The sequence below is a fragment of the Heterodontus francisci genome, chromosome 28 (genome assembly GCF_036365525.1).
Source record: "Heterodontus francisci isolate sHetFra1 chromosome 28, sHetFra1.hap1, whole genome shotgun sequence".
Classification (NCBI taxonomy): domain Eukaryota; kingdom Metazoa; phylum Chordata; class Chondrichthyes; order Heterodontiformes; family Heterodontidae; genus Heterodontus; species Heterodontus francisci.
Window position 1 is genome coordinate 62,551,132 of NC_090398.1, and position 18,718 is coordinate 62,569,849.

The 18,718-nt window shown below is 42.5% G+C and overlaps 1 non-coding gene across 1 annotated transcript; it reads left to right on the top strand.

Annotated features, from left to right (window-relative positions):
- Nucleotides 1-3,945: 3,945 nt before the first annotated feature.
- On the top strand, nucleotides 3,946-4,018 carry trnaf-gaa (transfer RNA phenylalanine (anticodon GAA)). Its single transcript has one exon. It is a non-coding gene; the product is annotated as a tRNA-Phe (tRNA).
- The last annotated feature ends 14,700 nt before the right edge of the window (nucleotides 4,019-18,718 follow it).

The following is an 18,718-nucleotide window of genomic DNA, read 5'->3' on the forward strand; positions in this document are numbered from 1 at the left end:
TGAAGAAAGTAGAGGCAATGGAGAGAGTACAAATTAGGAGAGGGAGGTACTAAAAAGGCTGGCTGTGCTTAGGGAAGATAAATCACCTGGTCCGGATGGCTCACATCCCAGGTTGCGAAAGGAAATGCGGATGCAGATAACACAAGGGCTTGCTATAATCTTCCAATCTTCCCTGGATACTGGGGAGGTGCCAAAGGATTAAACAGTGGCAAATGCGACACCCTTATTCAAGAAAGGGTGTAAGGACAGTCCGGGTAACTACAGGCTAGTTAGATTAACAGCAGCGGTGGGTAAGGTTTTAGAAAGAATAATCAGGGTAAAAAATCAACAGTCACTTGGAGAGGTTCGAGTTAATTAAGGAGAGTGAGCATGGATTTATAAATGGGAGTTCATGCTTGACTAATCTAACTGCATTTTTTGATGAACTAACAGAGCAGGTTGATGAAGGGAATGCAGTGGATGTTGTTTATATGGATTTTAAGGAAGCGTCTGACAAGGTACCACATAAAAGGGCGGTTAACAAAATTGAGGTTCGTGGTATAGGAGGGTCAGTGTCCAATTGGATAGAAAATTGGTTTAAGGACAGAAAACAGCGAGTCTTATTAAATGGTTCTTTGTCAGACTGGAGGATAGTCGACAGTGGTGGTCCCCAAGGGTCAGTGCTAGAACCACTGCTTTTTTTGCTCAAGGTAATTGACTTGGATCTTGGAATACAGAGTAGAATCTCAAAATATCCCGATGACAACAAACTTGGAGGAGCGGCAAACAGTGAGGATGATATGAACTGCCTGCAACAGGACAGTGATAGGCTAGCAGAATGGGCAGACAGGTGGCAGATGGAATTTAATAGTGACAAGTGTGAGGTGATGTAAAGGAATAGGGAGAGGCAATATATACTTAATGGCACAGTTCTAAAGAGTGTACTGGAATAGAGGGACTTGGGGTTCATGTGCATCAATCTTTGAAGGTGGCAAGACATATTGCGAGAGTGGTTCGCAAAGCATATGGGATCTTGGGCTTTATAAATAGAGGCATTGAGTACAAAAGCAGGGAAGTTATGCTGAACCATTATAAAACTCTGGTTAGGCCCCAATTGGAGTGTTGCTTCCAGTTCTGCTCAGCAGACTTTAGAAAGAATGTGAGGGTCCTTGAGAGGACGCAGAGGTGATTTACCAGAATGGATCCAGGGATGGGGGATTTTAGTTACAAGGTTAGGTTGGAAAAGATAGGATTATTGTGCCTATATCAAAGGAGATTGAGTGGAGAATTGATAGAGGTGTATAACACCTCAAGAGAACAGGCCATCCTGGACTGGGTATTGTGTAATGAGAAAGGATTAGTTAACAATCTTGTTGTGTGTGGTCTCTTGGGGAAGTGCGCCCATAATATGATAAAATTCTTCATTAAGATGGATTGTGAGAGAGTTGATTCCGAGACTCGGGTCCTGAATCTAAACAAAGGAAACTATGAAGGTATGAGGCGGGAGTTGGCTATGATAGATTGGGGAACGTTACTTAAAGGGTTGACAGTGGATAGGCAATGGCTAGCATTTAAAGAGCTCATGGATGAATTACAACAATTGTTCATTCCTGTCTGTGCAAAAGTAAAACAGGAAGGGTGGCTCAACTGTGGCTTACAAAAGAAATTAAGGCAAGTATTAGATCCAAGGAGGAGAAATATAAAATGGCCAGAACAAGCAGCAAACCTGAAGATTGTGAGCAGTTTGGAATTTAGCAGAGGAGGACAAAAGGATTGATTAAGAAGGGGGAAATAGAGTATGAGAGTAAGCTAGCAGAGAACACAAAAACTGACTGTAAAAGCTTCTATAGATATGTGTAGAGAAAAAGATTAGTGAAGACAAATGTGGGCCCCTTGCAGTCAGAAACGGGGGAATTTAGAATGGGGAACAAAGAAATGGCAGACCAATTAAATACATACTTTGGATCTGTCTTCACAACGGAGGATACAAATTATCTCCCAGAAATGTTGGGGAACATAGGGTCTAGTGAGAAGGAGGAACTGTATGAAATCAGTATTAGTAGGGAATGTTTGGGAAATTGATGGGATTGAAGGCCGATAAATCCCCAGGGCCTGATAATCTACATCCCAGAGTACTTAAGGAAGTGGCCCTTGAAATAGCAGATGCATGTCTGGTCTTTTTACAAAATTCTATCGACTCTGGAACAGTTCCAATGGATTGGACGGTAGTTAATGTAACTCCATTATTTAAAAAAAGAGGCAGAAAGAAAACAGCGAATTATATACCGGTTAGCCTGACATCAGTCGTGGGGAAAATGCTGGAGTCCATTATAAAAGATGTAATAGCAGAGTGCAATAATAACTCGTCTCCACTCCTAGTATTTCTGAATCCCACACATTCACTATAATGTGAGCAATTATTTCCTGTTGTGTCTCTCTCAGATTTGTAAACTTCACTGTATTGGAGTGAGGTGACATCTACTGGCCGGAAGCAAGAACTGCAATCAAGCAGCAGAAACTCCAGAGTCTGTCAGGGTTAAAGAAACATTGCAATGTGAGGATACAGCGATGTGGTTTGATTGGGTAGATGGAGACATGATTCCACTTGTGGTGGTGTCTGAAGCAAAGGCCAGAAATACAAAATTGTCAGTAATAAAAGAAATGAGGAATTCATGAAAAATGTAGTAACGTAGTGAATGGTTAAAATGTGGATTGAATAGAAAGTGAGATTGGATGGACAGAAGCAGTCTGAAAGGATGGCTGAAACAAAAGGTGAGTGCCCTGAAACGTTAACTGTGTTTCTCACAGCACAGATGCTGCCAGAGCTGCTGAGCATTTCCACCACATTCTGTTTTTATTTCAGCATTTGCAGGATGTTGCTTTGATCTGAAAAAAAATGGATGATTGGCTGGGGGGTTCCAGTGAAATTCCACAGCAGCTAATAAAGCCTGACCTGTCAGTGGCTCGTTGGTCTAGGGGTATGATTCTCGCTTAGGGTGTATGGTTAATTAACATGCGAGAGATCCTGGGTTTAAATCCCAGACGAGCCCTGGTCTGCTGGCATTTTTAGATTAAGGTTATCTATTGGTTTCAGCCTTGCAGAAGGTGGAATTGACTTCCATACGGAGCTGGCTTGAGGACCAGACAACTGGATTCAAAGAGCTTGTCGACAAAATTGTAATTAACTAAATGTACAGATAGCCAAGTGGGAATATAAAGTTGTTGCTGCAATTGTGACCTGACTCCAAATACAACAGGACTGGGTTCTGGACTGGAATGGAATGGAATTCTTCAGTGTTTCTGTTGTTTGGCTTGCATTGACTCATCGATTTTCTTGTTTTTCACTTTGTCGATGCCTTTGAATAATTGTGGATCCTTCTTCAGAGTGTCTTCTTTCACCAGGTCGTTCTGACCTCTGATGATGTTGATCGTAATCAGCTTCAATTCGCTGATAGTTTTGGAAGTGAGCAGATTTCCTTTGCTTGAGTCTACAACATGGAACTCAGTCTGACATGTGGACCCATGGGAGGATTTGAATGCCACCCCTGCGTTGGAGTTGCATCCATCCAATAAGAGACCGAGTAGAAGTGACAGTTCTGTCAGTCGAACATGAGACTTTTAATGGCAGGGTTATGAGTTTGAGTGCCATTCTGTTTTTCCCTTTTTTAAGGCTTCTTGAGCAGAGAGTACAGCGAGTGTTTGAAATGAGCAAATCTCGCTTTGATTCAGGACTCTTACCTCTCTGCAGCATCTCGCTATGAAAGATTGAATTTGATCTCATTTCATTCTCAGCTCAGGGTCTGTGCGGCTCATTGGCACTTCTGGCTGTCTCCCGCTTCACAATCCATCAGTACTGAGAAAGCAATGGGGAATATTACTCACATGTTGTGTTCTTTAATTTTTTGGAAAACTTGAATGTATGTATTTTCTTCCAAAATAAGGACACCAAACCACTGTTAATGTGGGGCTGAAATAGCTCAGTTGGGAGAGCGTTAGACTGAAAATCTAAAGATCCCTGGTTCAATCCCGGGTTTCAGCAATTCCGCTTCCTTATGCGTCCCTTGCCTTGGTTCTGATTTTCCGGTTGCACAATTTACTTTGAAATTATTTACCAAACACCAGTGGATTGAATTTGAGAAACAACACAGAGTCATTTACAGCTTAGAAGGTTTGGCCTATCACGTCCATGCTGGCTCTCCCCGGAGCAATCTCGTCAGTTCCACTCACCAGCTCGATCCCTTTCCTCCTGCCAGTTTCTTTCCTTCAAGTATCCATCCAATTTCCTTTTCAAATCATTGATTGTCTCTGCTTCCAGCACACTCGTGGGCCAAGTCATTACTACCCACAACATAAAAAAGTTCCACCTCATCAAGGATGGGAAATACTTATATCTTCTATATTTAGCTTATTCTCTATTTCTATGAGAATAAAATGGCAGTCAACATGAAAGGAAACCCAAAAATCTTCGAGCAGCATGTAAATGATAAGTGGGTAGTAAGAGGTTGAGTCGGGCCTATTTGGGAGAAAGAGGATAATATAAGCTTAGAGGTGCAGGGCAATGTTAATCTGCTTAATGAGTACTTTGTATCAGTGATCACTAAGGAAGTTGAATTGGACAAAATATCAGTAGAAGTGAAGAGAGTAGAGGCAATGGAGAGAGTACAAATTGAGAGAGGGAGGTACTAAAAAGGCAGGCTGTGCTTCGGGTAGATAAATCACCTGGTCCGGATGGCTTGCAGCCCAGGTTGCGAAAGGAAATGTGGATGCAGATAACGGAAGGGTTCAGTATAATCTTCCAATCTTCCCTGGATACGGGGGAGGTGCCAGAGGATAAACAGTGGCAAATGCGACGCCCTTATTCAAGAAAGGGTGTAAGGACAGTCTGGGTAACTACAGGCTAGTTAGATTAACAGCAGTGGTGGGTAAGGTTTTAGAAAGAATAATCAGGGTAAAAAATCAACAGTCACTTGGAGAGGTTTGAGTTAATTAAGGAGAGTGAGCATGGATTTATAAATGAAAGTTCATGCTTGACTAATCTAACTGCATTTTTTGATGAACTAACAGAGCAGGTTGATGAAGGGAATGCAGTGGATGTTGTTTATATGGATTTTAAGGAAGCGTTTGACAAGGTACCACATAAAAGGGCGGTTAACAAAATTGAGGTTCGTGGTGTAGGAGGGTCAGTGTCCAATTGGATAGAAAATTGGTTTAAGGACAGAAAACAGCGAGTCTTATGAAATGGTTCTTTGTCAGACTGGAGGATAGTCGACAGTGGTGTTCCCCAAGGGTCAGTGCTAGAACCACTGCTTTTTTTGCTCAAGATAAATGACTTTGATCTTGGAATACAGAGTAGAATCTCAAAATATCCCGATGACAACAAACTTGGAGGAGTGGCAAACAGTGAGGATGATATGAATTGCCTGCAACAGGACAATGATAGGCTAGCAGAATGGGCAGACAGGTGGCAGATGGAATTTAACAGTGATAAATGTGAGGTGATGTATTTTGGCAGAAGGAATAGGGAGAGGCAATATATACTTATTGGCACAGTTCTAAAGTGTGTGTTGGAATAGAGGGACTTGGGGTTCATGTGCATCAATCTTTGAAGGTGGCAAGACATATTGCGAGAGTGGTTCGCAAAGCATATGGGATCTTGGGCTTTATAAATAGAGGCATTGAGTACAAAAGCAGGGAAGTTATGCTGAACCATTATAAAACTCTGATTAGGCCCCAATTGGAGTGTTGCTTCCAGTTTTGCTTACCACACTTATGAAAGAATGTGAGGGTCCTTGAGAGGATGCAGAGGAAATTCACCAGAATGGATCCAGGGATGGAGGGTTTTAGTTACAAGGTTAGGTTGGAAAAGCTAGGGTTGTTCTGCCTGTATCAAACGAGAGTGAGGGAAGAATTCATAGATGTGTTTTCGGCTATGACAGTTTTAAATAAGTTTTCAAGGAAACATTGTTCCCTTTAACTATTGGTACAAGGACTAGGGGACACAGACTGAAGGTTTTGGACAGGAGATACAGGGGGAATGTGCGGAAGAATTTTTTTACACAGTGATTGGTGATGATCTGTAACTCGCTGCCCACGAGGGCGGTGGAAATGGAAATAATCGAGGATTACAAAAGGAATTTGAATGGGCACTTGAAGGAAACAATTTTACAGGGCTATGGGGATCGAGCAGACAAGTAATAACTCGTCTCCACTCCTAGTATTTCTAAATCCCACACATTCACTATAATGTGAACAATTACTTCCTGTTGTGTCTCTCTCAGATTTGTAAACTTCACTGCATTGGAGTGAAGTGACATCTACTGGCAAGAAACAAGAACTGCCGTGATGAGATCAGCCATGATTGTATTGAATGGCAGAGCAGGCTCGAGGGGCTGAATTGCCGACTCCTGCTTCTAGTTCTTATGTTCATAGAATCACACAGCACAGAAGGAGGCCATTTGGCCCCATTGTGCCTCTGCTGACTCTCTGACAAAAAGATGCAATTAGTCCAACCCCCTGCCTATTTCCCCATAATCCTGGAGAATTTCACTTTGAAATATTTGTCCAATTCCTTTATGAAAGTTATAATTGAATCTGTTTCCACCACCCTGTCAGACAATTCATTCCAAATCCGAATCAGTTACTGGGTTAAAAGATCTCTCCTCACCTCCCCTTGACATTTTTGGCCAATTATTTTAAATCTATGTCCTCTGGTTACTGACCCCCAGGACATTGGAAACAGTTTCTCCCTCTCTACCGTATGAAAATCCTTCATGATTCTGAACACTTCTATTAAATCTTGCCTTAACCTTCTCTACTCTGAAGAGAACAATCCCAGCTTCACCAGCCTGTCCAGAGAACTGACACCCCTCATCTCTGGGATCATTCTAGTAAATCTCCTCTGAACTGTCTCAGAAGCTTTGATGTCCTTTCTAAAGCCTGGTGCCCAGAACTGGACACATTACTCGAGCTGAGATCGAGCCAGCGACGCCCACATCCCACGAACGAATAAAAAAACGCTCCCTAACCAGTCCCCAATTCTTAAGCATTTATAGACGCTCCCTGCCCAGTCCCCAAATCTTATTCATTAAGAAACGCTCCCTGCCCAGTCTCCAATTCTTATCGATTTACAGACGCTTCCTGACCAGTACCCAATTCTTATCGATTTACAGATGCTTCCTGACCAGTACCCAAATCTTATTCATTTAGAGACGCTCCCTGCCCAGTCCCCAATTCTTATCCATTTACATACGCTCCCTGATCAGTACCCAACTTTTATTCATTTAGAGACGCTCCCTGCCCAGTCCCTAATTCTTTTCCATCTACAGACACTCCCTGACCAGTACCCAAATCTTATTCATTTAGAGACACTCCCTGACCAGTACCCAAATTTTATTCATTTAGAGACGCTCCCTGCCCAGTCCCCAATTCTTATCCATTTACAGACGCTCCCTGACCAGTATCCAAATGTTATTCATTTGGAGACGCTCCCTGCCCAGTTCCCAATTCTTATCCATTTACAGACGCTCCCTGACCAGTACCCAAATTTTATTCATTTAGAGACGCTCCCTGCCCAGTCTCGAATTCTTCTCCATCTCCAGACGCTCCCTGCCCAGACCCCAATTCTTATCCATTTATAGACGCTCCCTGACCAGTACCCAAATTTTATTCATTTAGAGAAGCTCCCTGCCCAGTCCCCAATTCTTATCCATTTACAGACCCTCCCTGACCAGTACCCAAATTTTATTCATTTAGAGACGCTCCCTGCCCAGTCTCCAATTCTTATCCATCTCCAGACGCTCCCTGCCCAGACCCCAATTCTTATCCATTTATGGACGCGGTTTCGGGAAGCCTCACCGGGAAAAGCTTCACCGTCGCCATCCGCAGGGATACAGATGGGATTGTTCCATGTTATTGTGGCCCGGAGGCCCTGCTCCAGCTGTGTGAGCCCGCAAAGGGCGCGGTCTTCTCGCACTTTGTGAATATCCCGCTCCAACTCCGAACCCGCAGCTCCAGCGCCTGACAGAGCTGTCTCTACTGCGCCTGCGCACCCCGCTCCTGTAACAGATTGGGCGGATTCTAGGCCGCTGAGCATTCTGGGTACCACACCTGTCATTAATGCTATTCTTTCAGCTGATAGGTTTTATTACGTACATTTCATGCCCTGGTATCGTCGTGAGTGTTTTCTTTTGTACCTGTCAGTGCCTGGGAGGATAGAGTCAGCTTCACTTTGTAACCATGAGTTTCTGGTGTGAGAAAGTGGTGTGAAACTCAGTATATTTCAGTTTTTGGTCTGTGACTGTGGGTATTATTCAATACCTGTTTGTTTCTGCTATTGCTCTGTGAGTTTCACCACATATCTTTCAACAACTTGTATGTGAGCATCAGCTTTTGTCTATATCTATCAGTTTCTGAGAAGTGAGAAAGGGTTTGATTCTATCCCTATCAGTTTCTGTTACATGCATGTGTCTTTAATCTGCACCTCCTCTGAGTGTGTCTTCGTCTCTGTACTTGTAGGTGAGTATGTGTTTTGCTTTGTATCTCTCAGTCTTTGAAGTGTGAGCCTGGGTTTGTCCCTAATTTCCTTTTTACCTTGCAGTTGGGATATGAAAGAAAGATTTTTACACGTTCCCTGCCAACTGCTGCTAAGTGACTGTGGGTTTCACACTGTAACTGTCAATTTCTTGTCTGGTAATGCGAAGTTTACAGTGCACCTGTCAGTTTCTAGTCTAGGACTGAGTTGGTTTTACTCTGTCCCTAGCATTCGCTGGTATGTTAGTGTGGGGTTTACATTGCACCTGTCAGTTTCTTGTATGTGAGTGTTGATTTCACTCTGAAAAGAATCATAGATCACAGAATAGTTACAGAACAAAAGGAAGCCATTCAGTTCATTGTGCTTGTGCTGCTTCTCTGCACGAGCAACTCAGCTCATGCCACAGACTCATGTATTCCATGAAAACATGCACTTTTTTCACTTCAGATAATTATCTTTTACCATTTTGAAAGTCATGGTTGAATCAGCCTCCATCACACTCTCAAACAGTGCATATCAGATCTTAACCACTCGCTGTGCAAAATAAGTTTTTCCTCATGTTGCCTTTGGTTCTTTTGCCATTCACCTTAAATCGGTGTCCTCTGGTTACAGAGCCTTGAATAATATTCCCCATTGCTTTCTCAGCACTGATGGATTGTGAAGCAGGAGACAGCCAGAAGTCCCACTGAGCCGCACTGATCCCGAGCTGGGAATGAAATGAGATAAAGTTCAATCGTTCACAGCGAGATGCTGCAGAGAGATAAGAGTCCCGAATCAAAGTGAGACTTTCTCATAATTTTGCTGAATTTCATTTCAAACACTCCTTGTACTCTCTGCTCATGAAGCCTTAAAAAAGGGAAAAACAAAATGGCACTCCAACTCACCACCCTGAAATCAAAAGTTTAATGTTCGACTGACTGAACTGTCACTTCTACTCGGTCTCTTATTGGATGGATGCAACTGTATTCTTCAACGTAGGGGTGGCATTCAAATCCTCCCATGGGTCCACATGTCAGACTGAGTTCCATGTTGTAGACTCAAGCAAAGGAAATCTGCTCAGTTCCAAAACTATCAGTGAGTTGAAGCTCATTACTATCATCATCATCAGAGGTCAGAACTACCTGGTGAAAGAAAACACCCTGAAGAAGGATCCACAATTATTCAAAGGCATCAACAAAGTGAAAAACAGGAAAATCAATGAGCCAATGCAAGCCAAACAACAGAAATGGGAAAGGTTTCCTTTCCATCACAGAACCCAGTTCTGTTGTTTTTTGGAGCCAGGCTTCAGTTAAAGTTACAACTTTATATTCCTACTTGGCTCTCTGTACATTTCATTCATTCCAATTTTGTCGACAAGCTCTTTGAATCCAGCCCTCTGGTCCTCAAGCAGGCTCCATATGGAAATCAATTCCGCCTTCTGTAAGGCTGAAACCAATCGACGACCTAAAACTAAAAACACCAACAAAGAAGGGCTTGTCCAGGATTTGAACCCAGGATCTCTCACACATTAATTAATCACTTACCCTAAGCAAGAATCATACCCCGAGATCAACATGCCACTGATATCAGAACTTCCTTTTAGCTCCTGTGGAATTTCACTGGCAGCCAAAGCCAATCATCCATTTTTTTTCAGATCAAAGCAACATCCTGCAAATTCTGAAATAAAAACAGAAAGTGCTGGAAATGTTCAGAAACTCTGGCAACATCTGTGGAGAGAGAAACAGAGTTAACCTTTCAGGGCGTTTACCTTTTGTTTGAGCCATCCTTTCACAATCCTTCTGTCCACCCAATCTCACTTTCTATTCTATCTAGATTCCACCCACTCACCACCTAAATACATTTGTCATGAATTCCTCATATCTTTTAATAATGACAATTTTATATTTCTGGCCTTTGCTTTGGACTCCACCACATGTCTCCATCAACCCAATCAAACCCATTCACTATTTCCTCACATTGCAATGTTTCTTTCACCCTGACAGACGATGGAGTATCTGCTGCTTGGTTGCAGTTCTTGCTTCCTGCCAGTAGATGTCACCTCACTCCAGTACAGTGAAGTTTACAAATCTGAGAGCCACACAAGAAGAAAAATTGTTCACATTATAGTGAACAAGTCCCTCTATTCCTGCACACTCTTTAGAACTGTGCCATTAAGTATATATTGCCTCTCCCTGTTTCTTCTGCCAAAATGCATCACCTCACACTCGTCACTATTAAATTCCATCTGCCACCTGTCTGCCCATTCTGCTAGCCTATCATTGTCTTGTTGCAGGCGGTTCATTTCATCCTCACTGTTTGCCACTTCTCCAAGTTTGGTTTTATCGGCATATTTTGAGATTCTGCTCTGTATTCCAAGATCCAAGTCATTTATCTGTAGCAAAAAAAAGCAGTGGTTCCAACAGTGACCCTTGGGGTCGAGCACTGTATTCTGTACAATTTAGGTTTCCTTATTTTATATTTATTTAGAGATACAGCACTGAAACAGGCCCTTCAGCCTACCGAGTCTGTGCTGACCAAAAACCACCCATTTATACTCGCCCTGCAGTAATCCCATATTCCCTACCACCTACCTGCACTGGGAGCAATTTACAACAGCCAATTTACCTATCACCTGCAAGTCTCTGGCTGCGGGAGGAAACCAAAGCACCCAGCAAAAACCCACATGGTCACAGGGAGAACTTGCAAACTCTGCACAGGCAGTAGCCAGAATCAAACCTCGGTTTTTGGAGCTGTGAGGTTGCGGTGCTAACCACTGTGCCGCCCATGACAATGCCACTACGCCATCACCTCCCCTTATCTAAGGAAGGATAGACTTGTCACAGAGGGAATGCAATGGAGACTCACCAGACTAATCCCCTTATGATGAGAGACTGCAGAAACTGGGCCCAAATTCTCTGGAGTTTCAAAGAATGAGAGGTGATCTCATTGAAACTTCCAAAATTCTTACAGGGTGTGACAGGGTAGATATGGATAGGATGTTTCCTCTGTCTAGTGAGTCTGGAAGAAGGGGACACAGTCTCAGAATAAGGACAGGCCATTTGAGACTGAGATGAGCAGGAATTTCTTTACTCAGAGGGTGGGAAATCTGTGGAATTCTTTATCCCAGAGGGCTGTGGAGGCTCAATTACTGAACATATTCAAGACAGAAATCAATAGATTTCTAAATACTACCGGGATCAAGGGATATGGAGATAGCAGGGAACAATGGCAAAGAGGGATATGATCAGCCACGATCTGTTTGAATGGCGGAGCAGGCTCGATGGGCTGAATGGCCTAATGCCCCTATTTCCTATGATCCTATGAATCCCAATAATGTACTTCAGACGTTAGACCGAGCTATGCATTACATACCAGTTCAAAAATCCCACAGAGATTAAGACTGAAAGATACAGTATCAATTCCATTACTACAAAGTGAAGGACTTGGAGCTTGCAGACCAGCCCATGTATAAGATTGAAAGTTATGGTTTCATTCACAATCATTTTCACAGAGCTAAATATTGAATACCAATCCACAACTTGCACAGGACTACCAAATAAAACCTACAACTGTAAAATACAGTTAATCCATATTTTAAATTAAACACAAGGCAAATAAATATTGATGCATCAAGAGAGCGGGAAACAGTGAAAGTGGAGTGGACAGGAGTCCAAGCATGCTGGAGTTTGGAACAAAGTGAATAGTGACATCACAGGAAAGCTGCAAGGTGACAGGTTGTGATTAACGGCTGTTCGGGAGTAACTGTAAATAGTTAGTACACCACTGTTAGGGTGGTTTGTAAATGGCTGGGTTATAGCATTTCAACAACAGGCAGAATAAAAAGAGCATAAATTAAGTATTAATGATAAGGGACAAGTGAATCGTTGGTGAGTTTTTTGGAGTAAGGTTTATCTTAACTAGTGAACTGTATTGATTTTTAGTGGGATTTATCAGTACTAGGAAAGTTTTATTTATAATTCTAAGGTGTTGTAGTACGGTTAAGGTTTTTTTTAGCAGTAGCAAATGGTCAACTAATGGCAGGGGTGTTTCAACCTTGAGAGTGCACCTCCTGTGATATGTGGGAGCTCCAGGATGCTTCCACTATCTTAGAGAACATTTGTGCCAGGAAGTGCTCTCAATTGTGGCAGCTTGAGCTCTGGGTTTTGGAACTTGAGTGGCAGCTGGTGACACTGCAGTGCATTCGTGAGAAGAGAGCTACATGGATAGCACGTTTATAGATGTGGTCACCCCACAGCTTAAGAGTATGCAGGGAGAGAGGGAATGGGTGATCAACAGGCAGTCAAAAAGAATCGAGTAGGTAGTGCAGGACACCCTGACTGCATGACGCTCTCCAACGGGTATTCAGTTCTGAATATGGAGGACAGTGATGCTTCCCTGGGGAGTGCAGCCAGAGCCAAGTCCATGGCACCATGGGTGACTCAGCTGCAAAGGGAGGTACAAGGAAGACTGGAAAAGCCATAGTGATAGGTGATTCAATAGTCAAGGGAACAATCAGGCATTTCTGTAGCCGCAGACATGAATCCAGGAATGGTATGTTGCCTCCCTGGTGCCAGGATCAAGGATGTCATTGAGCAGTTACAGAGCATCCTGAAAGGGGAGGGTGAACAGCCAGCAGTTGTTGTCCACATCGGAACAAACAACATAGGTAGAAATAAGGATGTTGTCCTGCAGTCAGAATTTGGGGAGTGAGGTAAGAAATTTGCAAATGGGACATCAAAAGTAATAATCTCCGGATTACTCCCAGTGCCAAGCGCAAGTGAGTACAGGAATAGAAGAAGACAGATGAATGTGTGGCTGGAAAGATGGTGCAGGAGGAATGGCTTTAGATTCTTGGGACCGGTCAGACGGGTTGCACCTGAACAGAGCTGGGACGGAGTTCCTTGCGGGGCATTTTGCTCGAGCTGTTGGGGAGGGTTTAAATTAGTTTGGCAGGGGGATGGGGACTGGAAGGTAGAGTCAGATGGGACAAAATCAGAAATGAAAATGGAAGGCAGAGAATTAATGGATGAGTCTGGAAGACTGAGGAAACAAAGTTTAGAAAATTAAAAAAGTGTTTGGCAGTGCTCAAGTGTATCTATTTCAATGCAAGGAGTATTGCAAATAAAGCAGATGAGCTGAGGACAGATAGACAGGTGGCAGTATGATATCATAGCTCTGAGAGAAACATGGCTTAAGGAGGGACAGGAATGGCAGCTCAACAGTCTTGGTTACAGGGTTTTCAGACGCGATAGGGAGGGAGATAAGAAAGGAGGGAGAGTGGCAATTTTTGTCAAAGCAACAGTACGGCAGCAATAGAAAGGGATTTTAACCACCCAAACATTAACTGAGATAGTTTTAGTGTAAAAGGAATTGAGGGAGCAGAATTCTTGTGATGCATTCAGGAGAAATATTTTAGCGAATATGTAGCAAGTCCAACAAGAGAGGACGCAGTTTTAGGAAATGAAGATGGGCAGGTGGAAGGAGTGGCAGTGGGAGAGCATTTTGGTGGTAGTGATCATAATTCAGTCAGTTTTAACATAATTATGGAAAGGACAAGGATACAACAAGAGTTAGAGTTCTCAATTGGGGCAAGGCCAACTTTACTAAGCTGAGGAGTGATTTAGCGAAAGTGGACTGGAAACAGGTACTTGAAGGTAAATCAGTGTCAGAGCAATGGGAAGAATTCAAGGGGAGATTCCAGGGGTTCAGAGTCAACATGTTCCCTCAAAGAAAAAGGGTGGGAAGGCCAAATCAAGAGCCCCATGGATGTCAAGGAGCTTATGGGTATGATATGGCAGTAAAGGAAAAATTATGCCCGACACAGAGAACTCAATACTACAGAAAGCTGAGAGGTCTATAGAATGTGGAGGGGGGAAATCAACATTGACATTAGGAAAACTAAGAGAGGCATGAAAGAATATTGGCAATCAAAATCAAGGTAAACACAAAGATGTTTTATCAATACATTAAGAGTAAAAGGATAACTAAGGAAAGAGGAGGGCACAGAAAAGACCATAAAGGTAACCTATATGTAGGGCAGAAGATGTTGGCATTGTTCTTAATAAATACTTTGCATCTGTCTGCACAAAAGAGCGGGACGATGCAGATATTGTAGATAAGGAAGAGGGGTGTGAAGTATTGGATATGATCAACAGAGGGAGAGAGGACATACTAATGGAATTAGCTTATTTGTAAGTTGATAAATCACTAGGGATGGATGAAATGTACCTCAGGCTGTAAAAAGAAGCAAGAGAGGAAATAGCGGAAGGTCTGACCATCGTTTTCCAGACCTCACTGGATACAGGTGTTGTGCTGGAGGATTGGAGGACTGCTAACATTGTACCTCTGTTTAAAAAGGGAGTGAGGGCTAGACCGAATAATTACAGGCCAGTCGGTCTAACCTCAATAGTGGGAAAATTATTGGAATCTATTCAGAGAGACAGGATAAAATGTCACTTAGAAAGGCACAGATTAATCAAGGATAGTCAGCACGGATTTGTTAAGGGAAGATCTTGTCTGAACAACTTGATCGAAATTTTGAAGAATTAACAAGGAAAATAGATGAGGGTAGTGCAGTTTATGATGTGGTCTACATGGATGTAAATGTAGGGGGCATGATCAAGAAGTTTGCAAATGACACAAAGATTGGCCATGTGGTAAATAGCAAGGAGGATAACTGTAGGCTGCAGGAAGATCTTGATGGTCTGGTCAGACGGGCAGAAAAATGGCAAATTGAATTCAATCCAGAGAAGTGTGAGGTGATGCATTTCGGGAGGTCAAACAAGGCAAAGGAATACACGATTAATAGGAAAATGCTGAGAGGTGTAGAGGAAGTGAGGGACCTTGGAGTAAATGTCCACAGATCCTTGAAGGTAGCAGGACAGATCGATAAGGTGGTAAAAAGGCACATGGAATCCTTTTTTTTCGACGAGGTATAGAATATAAGAGCAGGGAGGTTGTACTGTAACTGTATAAATCATTAGTCAGGCCACAACTTGAGTACTGTGTGCAGTTCTGATCACCTCATTACAGAAAGGATGTAATTGCCCTGGAGAGGGTACAGAGGAGATTTACGAGGATGTTGCCGGGACTGGAAAAATGCAGCTATGGGGAAAGATTGGATAGGATGGAGCTGTTCTCCTTGGAACAGAGGAGGCTGAGGGGTGATCAGACTGAAATGTACAACATTTTGCGGGGCCTGTATATAGTTGAAGTGAAGGGCCTGTTCACCTTAGCAGAGAGGTCAGTGACTAGGGGAATAGATTTAAAGTTATTGGTATAAAGATTACAGAGGAGATGAGGAAAAGTTTTTTTTCAGCCAGAGGGTGGAGGGGGTCTGGAACTCACTGCCTGATAGGGGAGTTGAGACAGAAACCCTCAACTCATTCAAAATGAGTCTGGATATACACCTCAAATGACGTAATCTGCAGGGTTATGCACCAAATGCTGAAAGGTGGGATTAGAATGGGTGGACCGTTTTCATCTGGCACAGACACAATGGGTCAAGTGGCCTCTTCCTGTGCCATAAACTTACTTTGATTCTATAAATTACCCAGCTGCTGCAGTGGAATTTGAACTCATGTCTCTGGTCCATTAGTGGAGACTTTTGGATTACTCGTCCTGTAAAGTAACCACAAAATCACCATACCCCTGGATGAGAGTTTTTACAGGTTTGTAATTTTATTTTCCGATACGGCACTGAAACAGGCCCTTCAACCCACCGAGTCTGTGCCAACCAACAACCACCCATATACACTAATCCTACATCAATCCCATATTCCCTCCCACATCTTCACACGAGGGGCAATTTAATAAAACAACCTGCAATTCTTGGGCTGTAAGAGGAAACTGGAGCACACAGCAGAAATCCACGCGGTCACAGGGAGAACTTGCAAACTCTGCAGAACTGAACCCAGGTCAGTGGAGCTTTGAATCTGCAATGCTAACCACTGCGCCACTGTGTCGCCATAATGTGGAGTTCAGTCTACACAAATGGAATTGATAATCTATTTCACTCTGATCATGTATGAGATGTTTTTGGCTGGAAACTAATGCGTATCATAGACAACTGTATTTTTTATTTCCGCAGTCTGGGTGAGTTCTGTCCAGGCATCTAATTTACATCACAGTTTACACTTCATATCAGCATTGCTCAATCTGATACTGTATGTGATTTTTGGACTGGCAATGATTAGATCAATCTACACTAATGGAATTGATACTGTATGAGTTTTTGGAATAGTATGTAATGTTTAGGTCAATGTGCACTAATAGAATTGATACTGTATTTCAATTTGATATTGTATGCGTTTTTAGAATGGTATATAATGTTTAGATCAATCTACACTAATGGAATTAATACTGTATTTCAGTTTGATATTGTATGAGGTTTTAGAATGGTATATAATGTTTAGATCAATCTACACTAATGGAATTAATACTGTATTTCAGTTTGATATTGTATGAGTTTTTAGAATGGTATATAATGATTAGATCAATCTACACTAATCGAATTGATTCTGTATCTTTCAATTTCACAGCGTGGGTGAGTTCTGAACTGGTATCTAATTTGTGTCTCAGCTTACAATATCTTTCAGCACCTTTGAAACTTTCACTGTAATGAATGTTGAACTTGTATGTAACTTGTATCTCAGGGTACACTATGGGGATGTTTAAACATCCTTTATAATGAATGGGTATGAGCTTTGGGTATGATATTTAATTTAAATCTCAGGGTACATCACTAGGTTAGATTCTGTGCCATTCAATCAATACCGTGTGCCAATTCTATCTGATATTTAATTGCTCGCTGAGTCTGCATTATATTTAGATTGACACATTGTATTTCAATCTGCTGGTGGGTGTGATTTTGACCTGGGATTGATGCATCTGACTGTCAGTGGGACTGAATTGGGGCGAAATGGAAACAACTTCTTTTTCTCCTGTTTGTTCGATTGAAAATGTGTCTCTGGAACTTGGAATCAATGTGGGCCTGACTACTTCTGCAGTCTGAGACTAGGGAACTGATGAACTGTCTATCCCTCTGTCATCTGAGTGATAATGTACCTACTGTGTGTGAGAGGAGTTGGCTGCACTGTTCCTTGTGCCTCGAGTGCAGCAACCATCACATTCATCACGATACCTTCAAGTATTTGCCTCTATGAAGAAAAAATATATCTTATAACTCAAGAACAGGTGAGGGGCAAAATATCAAAGAGGTGAATTTAATTTCTCAATTAATAATCATTAAGAACACCCACTAATGAAAACCAGTGTCATTATCAGCCTCCACTGAAGTACTGAAGCTCCCAGCTCCTGCATCACAAGTGTTCTGGGCAGATCCATACAGACAAAACACTGCATTGGGATCATCCCAACTGCTCTATGCTCCACACATATTTCCAGCTATCCTGCTTCATATGCACAAATTTTAAAAAATGAAGCCCGATATGTATATCCCTCAATTCATTTCTCCCCACACACTTGTTCATTTGTTCCACCTCCCCTTAAGTGCATCAATACTATTCACCCCAACCTCTCCCTGTGATAGCAAATTCCAGATTCTATCCATTCACTGCATAAATACATTTTTCATGACTTCCTCATTGGTTTTATGAATGTTGATTTTATATTTTTGGCTCTTATTTCAGAAACCACCACAAGTGGAAACATGTCTCTGTGTATTCTGTAAAAGCCCTTCACTATTTCCTCACTTTCTTTCATTTGTTCCTGGGACATAGGCATCGCTGGCTATGCCAGCATTTATTGCCCATTACAAATTGCCCTTGACAAAGTGGTGGTGAGCTGCCTTCTTGAGCCGCTGCAGTCCTTGAGATGCAGGAATACCAACAGTGCTGTTTGGAAGGGAGTTCCAGGATTTTTACCCAACGACAATGAAGGAATGGCGATACAGTTCCAAGTCAGGATGGTGTGTGGCTTGGAGAGGGACTTGCTGGTGGTAGTGCTCCCTTGCATATGCTGCCCTTGTCCTTCTCGGTAGTAGAGGTTCAGAGTTTGGAAGATACTGTTGAAAGAGCCTTAGTGTGTTGCTGTAGTGCATCATGTAGATTGTACACACTGCTGCCACTGTGCATTAGTGGTGAATGGAGTGAATGTTGAAGCTGCTGGATGGGGGCAATCAAACAGGCTACTTGAGTGTTGTTGGAGCTGCACTCATCCAGGCAAGTGGAGAGTATTCCATCAAACTCCTGACTGGTGCCTCGTAAATGG